This window comes from Mirounga angustirostris, unplaced genomic scaffold, assembly GCF_029215605.1.
Source record: "Mirounga angustirostris isolate CCGP_5_RB_7025 unplaced genomic scaffold, mMirAng1.0.hap1 SCAF_1, whole genome shotgun sequence".
NCBI lineage: Eukaryota > Metazoa > Chordata > Mammalia > Carnivora > Phocidae > Mirounga > Mirounga angustirostris.
This window is the reverse complement of record NW_026991709.1, coordinates 173,740,706-173,749,892: the sequence shown is the minus strand read 5'-3', so window position 1 is coordinate 173,749,892 and position 9,187 is coordinate 173,740,706.

The window sequence follows — 9,187 nt, the reverse complement described above, 5'->3', positions numbered from 1 at the left end:
TTTTTTTAATTTTTTTTTTAAGATTTTATTTATTTGTGAGAGAGAGAATGAGAGACAGAGAACATGAGAGGGAGGAGGGTCAGAGGGAGAAGCAGACTCCCTGCTGAGCAGGGAGCCTGATGTGGGACTCGATCCCGGGACTCCAGGATCATGACCTGAGCCGAAGGCAGTCGCTTAACCAACTGAGCCACCCAGGCGCCTGAGGAATGTGATCTTATGCCAGTCACTTGCCTTTCTTGCATGCACCTCATTGCAGATCAAAGGATATAGTACATACTTTTGGTTTTCAAAGCCATTTTGGCAAGGACACTCATTCTTTAAATCACTGTTTACTCAGAAGCCAGAAATGTAAAGCATATAACCTTAGGGATACTTGAAGGAGTTCTAATCAGTACAGTTTTATATTTTAATGTATAATAAGAGACTTTGCAATAATATAAAAATTACTTTTTTCTTGGTACATAACAAAGAAGAAACTTTCAGTTTGGCTATACTTGCTTTTCATCCTTTCTTCCCACAATACTGGCTAACTTCAATTCCTACATATGGAAAGGATTTCAAAATTCTCTCTTAAATAGATGTCTAATTAAAAATTTTAAATTTAAAAACCATCCCATTGAAAGGAGAAGCATGTGGATGTAGGATAAAATGAACAGATGAACATGAATGTGTTAGATAGCGTATCAGTTGTAGATGTTACACAAAGGAAGAGCCTCATTGCCAAGTAAGTTTGAGAGATACTCAGTGATTAGGAAGTCAAATAGGTTTCTTTATTGCAGGACTTCTCAGAGCCTTGGATATTGATGTACATTGTGTTACTTTGGTTAAAGATTTGTGGTATTCTCCAAAGTTAGCCAGCAAACCACTGAACTTGGGGAAAGATGGAAATGTGTTCTATTCATCATTTTATCCTCAGTGCCTCCTATAATATCTGCCACTTAATTGATACTCAATACGTAAGAGTTGATTAAATTGAAATAATATCTGAGTTTTAATCCCTTTGGCACAACTAAGTAGCTTTTTCACTAACCTCTTTTCTCTGGTACTATTTCTGTTATATAAGAGACTTTAAAAAAAGACAAAATCAAAACAAGCATGAAATAAACAAATAAAAGCCTGAGGTTGTAGGCAATTGAATTTCTGAAAATTTTGATCTGAACTTTCCTTGTATTCTAAGATCTAGAGAGGAGTTTCATGCTCAAGTGGGCAAGTTGTGTCCCATTTAGGAAGAAAAATATGTTTAACTCTCAGTGTCTCACCCCATCTGTTTTCTTATTTCTTACTACTTTCTATGTAAGTTATGCTTAAAATACACTTGTCCATTTTTAATGGACTTCATTCTGGAAAGGATATTATGTTGAATTTCATTTTTAAGCTTATTCCGAGTAAATTACATTTTTTTCTCTGTAAGTTCATTACAATTAAAAGTTAATATAGGAAAAAATTCTGTTTACTGTTATTGACACTTATGTACCAGGTGCTATTCTAAATATAGTACATTTATCATAATATCTAATTTTATTTTATTCTCCCAATATTGCAAGAGATAGAGATTACTGTCTTTATTTTCTTGATGAGGATAAAATTTGAAGATCAGAAACATTAAGGAAATTTTCCAAAGATGCATAGCTAGAGATTTATAGAGTTGAGATGTAGATTCACTTTTATACTGACTCAAAAGTCACACACCCTTAAATAATAAATAATTAGAAATTTGAAGTACAGAAATCAAAATTCCTCTCCCCTCCTGGCTTCGTCAGGACTTCATTACTCTGAGACATCATTGGAAAGAAGAAAATGCCTTCTATAATAAAACCCCTCACCTCATCATGAATTTGTACACTATTCCAGTTTTACCTCCAAAGTGATAGATGAGTTCAAACAGACAGAAGGTGAGGGATTGGAATATTAATATCTAAGGTCTCAAATGATTTTCTCCCTCCTATGACAATATTGAATGAGCTTAAACTAATGTTAGCATGAAGATGTTCAAAACATCATTCATTGTGGGGAAAAGGGAATCAATACTAACTTTAGGATCTTCCCTCTTACTTAAAGCTTTAATTCACTTCTCTGTACAACTTACATAGCTCAAACAGCTAATAAATTTCATTTAGTAATATTGCCTATGAATTTTACATATCCATCTTTATTGTTCCCATCAGTCATTACATTCATGCCTCCATTCATTCACCAAATATTTATTGAGGACCTATCATGTGCTGGCACTCTGAGATGCATCAGTGAAGAGAAAGGACAAAAATCCATGACCTAATGGAACTCAAGTTTTGATGGAGTACAGACACACCATAAATAAAATGAATCCAGGGCGCCTGGGTGGCTCAGTCATTAAGCGTCTGCCTTCGGCTCAGGTCATGATCTCAGGGTCCTGGGATCGAGTCCCGCATCGGGCTCCCTGCTCAGCAGGAAGCCTGCTTCTCCCTCTCCCACTCCCCCTGCTTGTGTTCCTGCTCTCGCTATCAATCTCTCTGTCAAATAAATAAATTAAAAAATCTTAAAAAAAAAAATAAAATGAATCTGCTAATTTTATAGCACATGAAAATATGGTAAGTTTTATGGGAGAAGATAACTCAGAGAAGGCAGATAAGGAATTTTGGAGAATAAGTGTGAATTTTATATTGAATATTCAGATAAGAACTTGCTGGAAAGGTGACAATTGAACAAATACATGAAAGAGGTGAAGAAATGAGCCAGTTGGATATCTGAAGGAAGAACATTCCAGGTGGAGGGAACAGCAAGGTGGCGACTAAAAGCATATCATGAAGAAAAGAGTACTAGAGAGATGGAAAAACCATAATTGCAGTGCAAAAGCCATCACAGACACAGTGTGTAAGAGGTAGCTCTCCATCTAACTTTGGACTTGGCTGAGCTTCTGTCTTCTTTGATCAATGAAATCTGGTGGAAATGATGCTGTGTCACTTATGAAACTAGATCACAAAAGTCATACAACCTCCACCATTCTCTTGGGAACCTCATGATAGGGAAAGCCAACTGCCATGTAAGAAATCTGACTGCCCAGAGGCTGCTGTATTGGAGAAACCACATGGAAAGATCTGATAAGTGAGACAGAGAGATACCTGATGAGCCCCAGTGGTTCCAGTCTCCAGATATTCTTGTTATCCCAGCTCAGGCATTAAATCTGTGAGTGAGGAAGGCTTCAAGATGACATCAGCCCCAGCCTCCATCTGGCTGCAATCATGTGGGAAATCTCAAGCCCAAACAACCTGTTCCCAGGACTTTGAGAAGCAGTTAAAATGATTATTATTTTTTTAAGTCTTACTGTTTTGGAATTGTTACATAATAACTGAAATGAGTAGCTTTTGAGTATTTTGAGCAAAAGACGATAAAACATTATTTGTGTTTTAACAAGATTTCTCTGGCTTTGTGAGGGGCAAGAGGGAATCAGGGGATTACTTTAATTATCCAGGCAAAAGATGTTAGTGGCTTGGATCAGAATGTAGCAGCAACAGTTTTCAGAAGGAATGTAATTTGAAGGTACATGCAAAAGCTTTACCTCATAGATTGGATGTAGGGTGTAAGATAAACGGTTGAATAAAAGTTGTCTCCAAGAATTTTGAGCATCTGACACAATGTAGCTCTCATTTACTGAGTTGTGGGAAGAATATAGGATTGGCTGGTTTAAAGGTGAAAAATCAGGACCTGAGTTTTGGACTTGTTAAGTTTTACATGTCTCTTCAACATCAAAGTGGAAGAAACAAGGAAAGAGATACATGTATGAGCCTAACATTCCTAGGAGAGGTCCTATCTGGAGATATAAATGTGGAAGTTGCCAGTGTATAGAAAACATTGAGCCAGGAAACTTGATGAAAGCAAAAAGGTAGAAAAAGAAGACCAAGAACTCAGGCACTTCAATTTTAAAAAGACAGCAAGATGAGCTGGGTCGGTCCAGCAAGGGTGTTTAAAAGAAAAGGACCCAAGAGGTCAGAGAAGAACTAAGAGAGAATGATGTTCAAGGAAACCAAGTAGAAGTAGTAGTGATGCATGAACCAAGACTAGCAGTCATTATGACACTGAATACCCAGAAAACAATGTGAAGATTTAGAATTGATTTTGTTGGGCACCTGGGTGGCTCAGTTGGTTAAGCGACTGCCTTCGGCTCAGGTCATGATCCTGGAGTCCCGGGATCGAGTCCCACATCAGGCTCCCTGCTTGACAGGGAGTCTGCTTCTCCCTCTGACCCTCCCCTCTCTCATGCTCTCTCTCTCTCATTCTCTCTCTCAAATAAATAAATAAAATCTTAAAAAAAGGGGGGGGGGCGCCTGGCTGGCTCAGTTGGTTGGGCGACTGCCTTTGGCTCAGGTCATGATCCTGGAGTCCCTGGATCGAGTCCCGCATCAGGCTCCCTGCTCAGCGAAGAGCCTGTTTCTCCCTCTAACCCTCCCCCCTCTCGTGTACTCTCTCTCTCTCTCTCTCTCATTCTCGCTCTCTCAAATAAATAAATAAATAAAATCTTAAAAAAAATAAAAAATAAAATTGATTTTGTCTTCATTCAAGAATGGTGACAACCAATACTGGCATCTTGAATCCATTCTATGTGTAGGTGCCAGAATAACAGATATTCTCAATTATAACTGTAATTTCAGAAATTGGTGGAGGCTTGGCAGGAACTTGGAACATTTTGCTAGGGATGATAAATAAATAAGAGGAAGGTTAGGAAAGGATGTTTTGCATTCTCCTCTGTTGGTTGAGTGTTGGGGGGCATCCACTACCATAATATCTATTCTGTTTTAAGTGGGGACTTTTATGTAGGGCACTGAGGTTGTATCAATCTTTACTGTTTGTATTGACAGCTCACATGATCATTAAGGATACTATATTTGTCTCACATGCTACATGTGGTCATACATTTCAGTATATAAGCTGCAGAAATAAATTAGTTCAACCATCCTATAAAGTGGGCTTTACTTTATAAGTGGAACAATTACACTTCATTTTGCCTATTTTTCTCTGCTGTGTTGCCTCATGTGTTTATTTTAATCAGCATGGGTTGTCACAGTCCTGTTATTTTACCCCTAAAGGGTGTTGGTGTTAAATATAATGTAAAATCTGAAAAAATAACACACAATAATACACACATAAAACTGGTTTTGAAAGACGCTCCCTAAGGATTGTATTTGCTATTAAATGTTCTCTTTTCAAATGAACAGCTAATTAATATGCCTCATGGTTAGAATGTAAAACTTGCTTCATTAAGAAGAGACTTTGGGAATTAAAACCATCCTTTTCTCTTCCAATTATAAAAGATAAATTTAAAATTTACATTCCATGTTTTACTCGTTATTAAGAATTGATAATGTACACAACACATGTGAAAGCCAATTATCTAAGAGCAGTTTTAGGTTCACAGCAAATTGAGATGAAGGTGTATACATTTATTATATAGCTCCTGACCCCATGCATGCATTACCTCCTCCGTTATCAACATCCCCTCCCAGGTGGTACATTTGTTATAATTACTAAACCTTCACCGACACATCATCATCACCTACAATCCATGGCTTACCTTAAGGCTCACTCTTGGCATTCCACATTCTCTGCATTTGGACAAATGTATAATGACATGTATCCTTCATTATAGTATTATACAGAGTATTTTCACTGCCCTAAAAATCCTCTGTGCTCTGCCTGTTTATGCCCTTCATTTTTAAAGGATAATTTTGCAAGGTTAAGAATCCTAGGTTAGTGGGTTTTAAATATTCCACTTAACTCTCTTCCTGCTTGCATAGTTTCTGAGGAGAAGTTAGATGTAGTTCTTATTTTTGCTCCTGTATAGGGAAGGTTTCCCCCCAACCCCCATCCCCCACCCTCTGGCTTCTTTCTTTCCTTTAGCTTTATTTTCTGCATTTTGACTAGGTGTAGATGTTTATCATTTATCCTGCTTGATGTTCCTGAGCTTCCTGGATCTGGAGTTTGGTATGTGAGATTAATTTGGGGAGATTCTTATATATTATTACATCAAATACTTCTGTTGCTTCCTGTCTTTCTTCTTCTGGTATTCCTGTTGCATATGTGTTAAACATTTTGCAATATTCTGCTCTTCTTGTTCTGTTTTTCTTTCTTAAAAATCTATTTTTCTCTCTTTTTTTCAGTCTTGGCAGTTTCTACAAAGGTATCCTTATGCTCAGAGATTCTTTCTTCAACCATGTCCAATTTTCTAATGAGCCCATCAAAGGCATTTTCATTTCTGTTTTGGTGTTTTTGATATCTAGCATTTCCTTTTAGTTCTTCCTTTGGGATTTCCACCTCTCCGTTATATCGTCCATTTGTTCTTGCATACTGTCTACTTTATCATTTAGATCCCTTAGCATATTATTAGCAATTGTGGTAAATTCTCAGTCTGACCATTCTAACACCCCTGACATATCTGAGTCTGTTTCTAATGCTTGCTCTGTCTCTTCATTTTCTGCCTTTCAGGATGTCTTGTAATTTTTTCTTCAAAGACAGTCATGATGTACCGGGTAAAAGGAACTGATGTAAATAGGTGGTGAAGTGTGAGGAGGGAAGCATTCTATATTCCTGTGATTCAGTCTTTCAGTCTTTAAGTGAGCCTGTGCTCCTGGACTATGATCTTAATATGTACTTCTCAGTTATTGTCTTCTCCCATCCCCCACATGGGGCAGGAGGGCTAAGAGTGGCCTGGAGTTGTGTATTTCCTTTCTTCTATGAGAAAGGTTATAGGAGGTTGGAATTGAGCATTTCCCTTCCTCCATATGCAAGGCTAGAGTGGTTGAAATTGGGTATTTTTCTTTCCCCAGATTGATTAGGCTCTGAAAACAAACAAACAAACAAATAATAGTTTAGATTCTGGTAAAATAGTTTCTCTTGAGGGCAGATAATGTTACAAAGAAAAGAATGTTCTGGCATACTTCACAATAGTGCCTTCTCCTCTCACTCTGCCAGAAGTACCAGGGGATTTTTCTCTATATTAACTGTGAGACTCTAGTCCAGGTCTCATAGGTAAAATTCACAGAAGTAGGTGGGCCACCCATTGACTGGGCCCATTGGGGTTGTTAACTCTGAGAGTTAAACATCCTGAGCCTCCAACAATTCATTGATTATAGTTTAGGCTTTCCTGTTCTGCTAAACTATTACTAAATAGTTATAGTTACTAAATAATAGTTACTAAAAAATTATGCTGCATTAAGTTTTGTTGACAGAAATGGTTATGTTTAGTATGGAAAACAGAAAATCTAAGTGGGAGCGAGGGCAGAAATGATAGTGTCAAATACCTAAAGTACCTATGGAAATAGATTTATATTTTTTCTATGTGGCCCCATGGGCCATGAAAGAAAAATCTAAGGATATAAAATTCAAGTCAAGTCAGGGTATTTCTTTTTCTAACTCCCAGATATTTTTTTATTTTTATTTTTTTTATTAACATATAATGTATTATTTGTTTCAGAGGTACGGGTCTGTGATTCATCAGTCTTACACAATTCACAGTGCTCACCATAGCATATACCCTCCCAAAAGTCCATCACCCAGCCACTCCATCCCTCCCATTGCCCTCCACTCCAGCAACCCTCAGTATGTTTTCTATGGTTAAGAGTCTTTTATGGTTTGTCTCCCTCTCTGGTTTTGTCTTGTTTCATTTTTCCCTCCCTTTATGATCCTCTGTCTTGTTTCTCAAGTTCTTCATATCAGTGAGATCATATCATACATGTCTTTCTCTGATTGACTTATGTTGCTGAGCATAATTACCTCTAGTTCCATTCACGTCATTGCAAATGGCAAGATGTCATTTTTTTTGATGGCTGCATAATACTCCAGTGTGTGTGTGTGTGTGTGTGTGTGTGTGTGTGTACACACACCACATCTTCTTTATCCATTCATCTGTTGATGGACATCTTGGCTGTTTCCATAGTTTGGCTATTGTGGACATTGCTGATATAAATGTTAGGGTGCATGTTCCCCTTCGGATCACTACATTTGTATCTTTGGGGTAAATACCCAGTAGTGCAATTGCTGGGTCATAGGGTAGCCTATTTTCAACTTTTTGAGGAACCTCCATACTGTTTTCCAGAGTGGCTGCACCAGCTTGCATTCCCACCAACAGTGTAGGAGGGTTCCCCTTTCTCCGCATCCCTGCCAACATTTGTCATTTACTGAGTTGTTAATTTTAGCCATTCTCACTGGTGTGAGGTGGTATCTCATTGAGGTTTTGATTTGGATTTCCCTGATGTCGAGCAATATTGAGCACTTTTTCATATGTCTGTTGGCCATTTGGATGTCTTTTTTTGGAAAAATGTCTGTTCGTGTCTTCTGCCCATTTCTTGATTGGATTCTTTGTTCTTTGGGTGTTGAGTTTGATAAATTCTTTATAGATGATATGACACTTTATGTGTAAAACCCAAAGACTCCACCCCAAAACTGCTAGAACTCATACAGGAATTCAGTAAAATGGCAGGATATAAAATCAATGCACAGAAATCAGTTGCATTTTTATACAAAAACAACAAGACAGAAGAAAGAGAAATTAAGGAGTTGATCCCCTTTACAATTACACCCCAAACCATAAAATACCTAGGAATAAATCTAACCAAAAAGGCAAAGAATCTGTACTCAAAAAACTATAAACGACTCATGAAAGAAATTGAGGAAGACACAAAGAAATAGAAAAACATTCCATGCTCATGGATTGGAAGAACAAATACTGTGAAAATGTCTATGCTGCCTAGAGCAATCTACACATTTAATTCAATCCTTATCAATTTTTTCACAGAAATGGAATAAATAATCCTAAAATTTGTATAGGACCAGAAAGGACCCCAAATAGCCAGAGGAATGTTGAGAAAGAAAAGCAAAGCTGGTGGCATCACAATTCAGGAGTTCAAGCTCTATTACAAAGCTGTAATCATCAAGACAGTACGGTACTGGCACAAAAACAGAAACATAGATCAATGGAACAGAATAGAGAGCCCAGAAATGGACCCTCAACTCTATGGTCAAATAATCTTTGACAAAGCAGATAAGAACATCCAATGGAAAAAAGTCTCTTCAACAAATGGTGTTGGGAAAATTGGACAGCCACATGCAAAAGAATGAAACTGGACCATTTCTTACCACACACAAAAATAGACTCAAAGTTGTTGAAAGACCTAAATGTGAGACAGGAATCCATCAGAATCCTAAAGGAGAACACAGG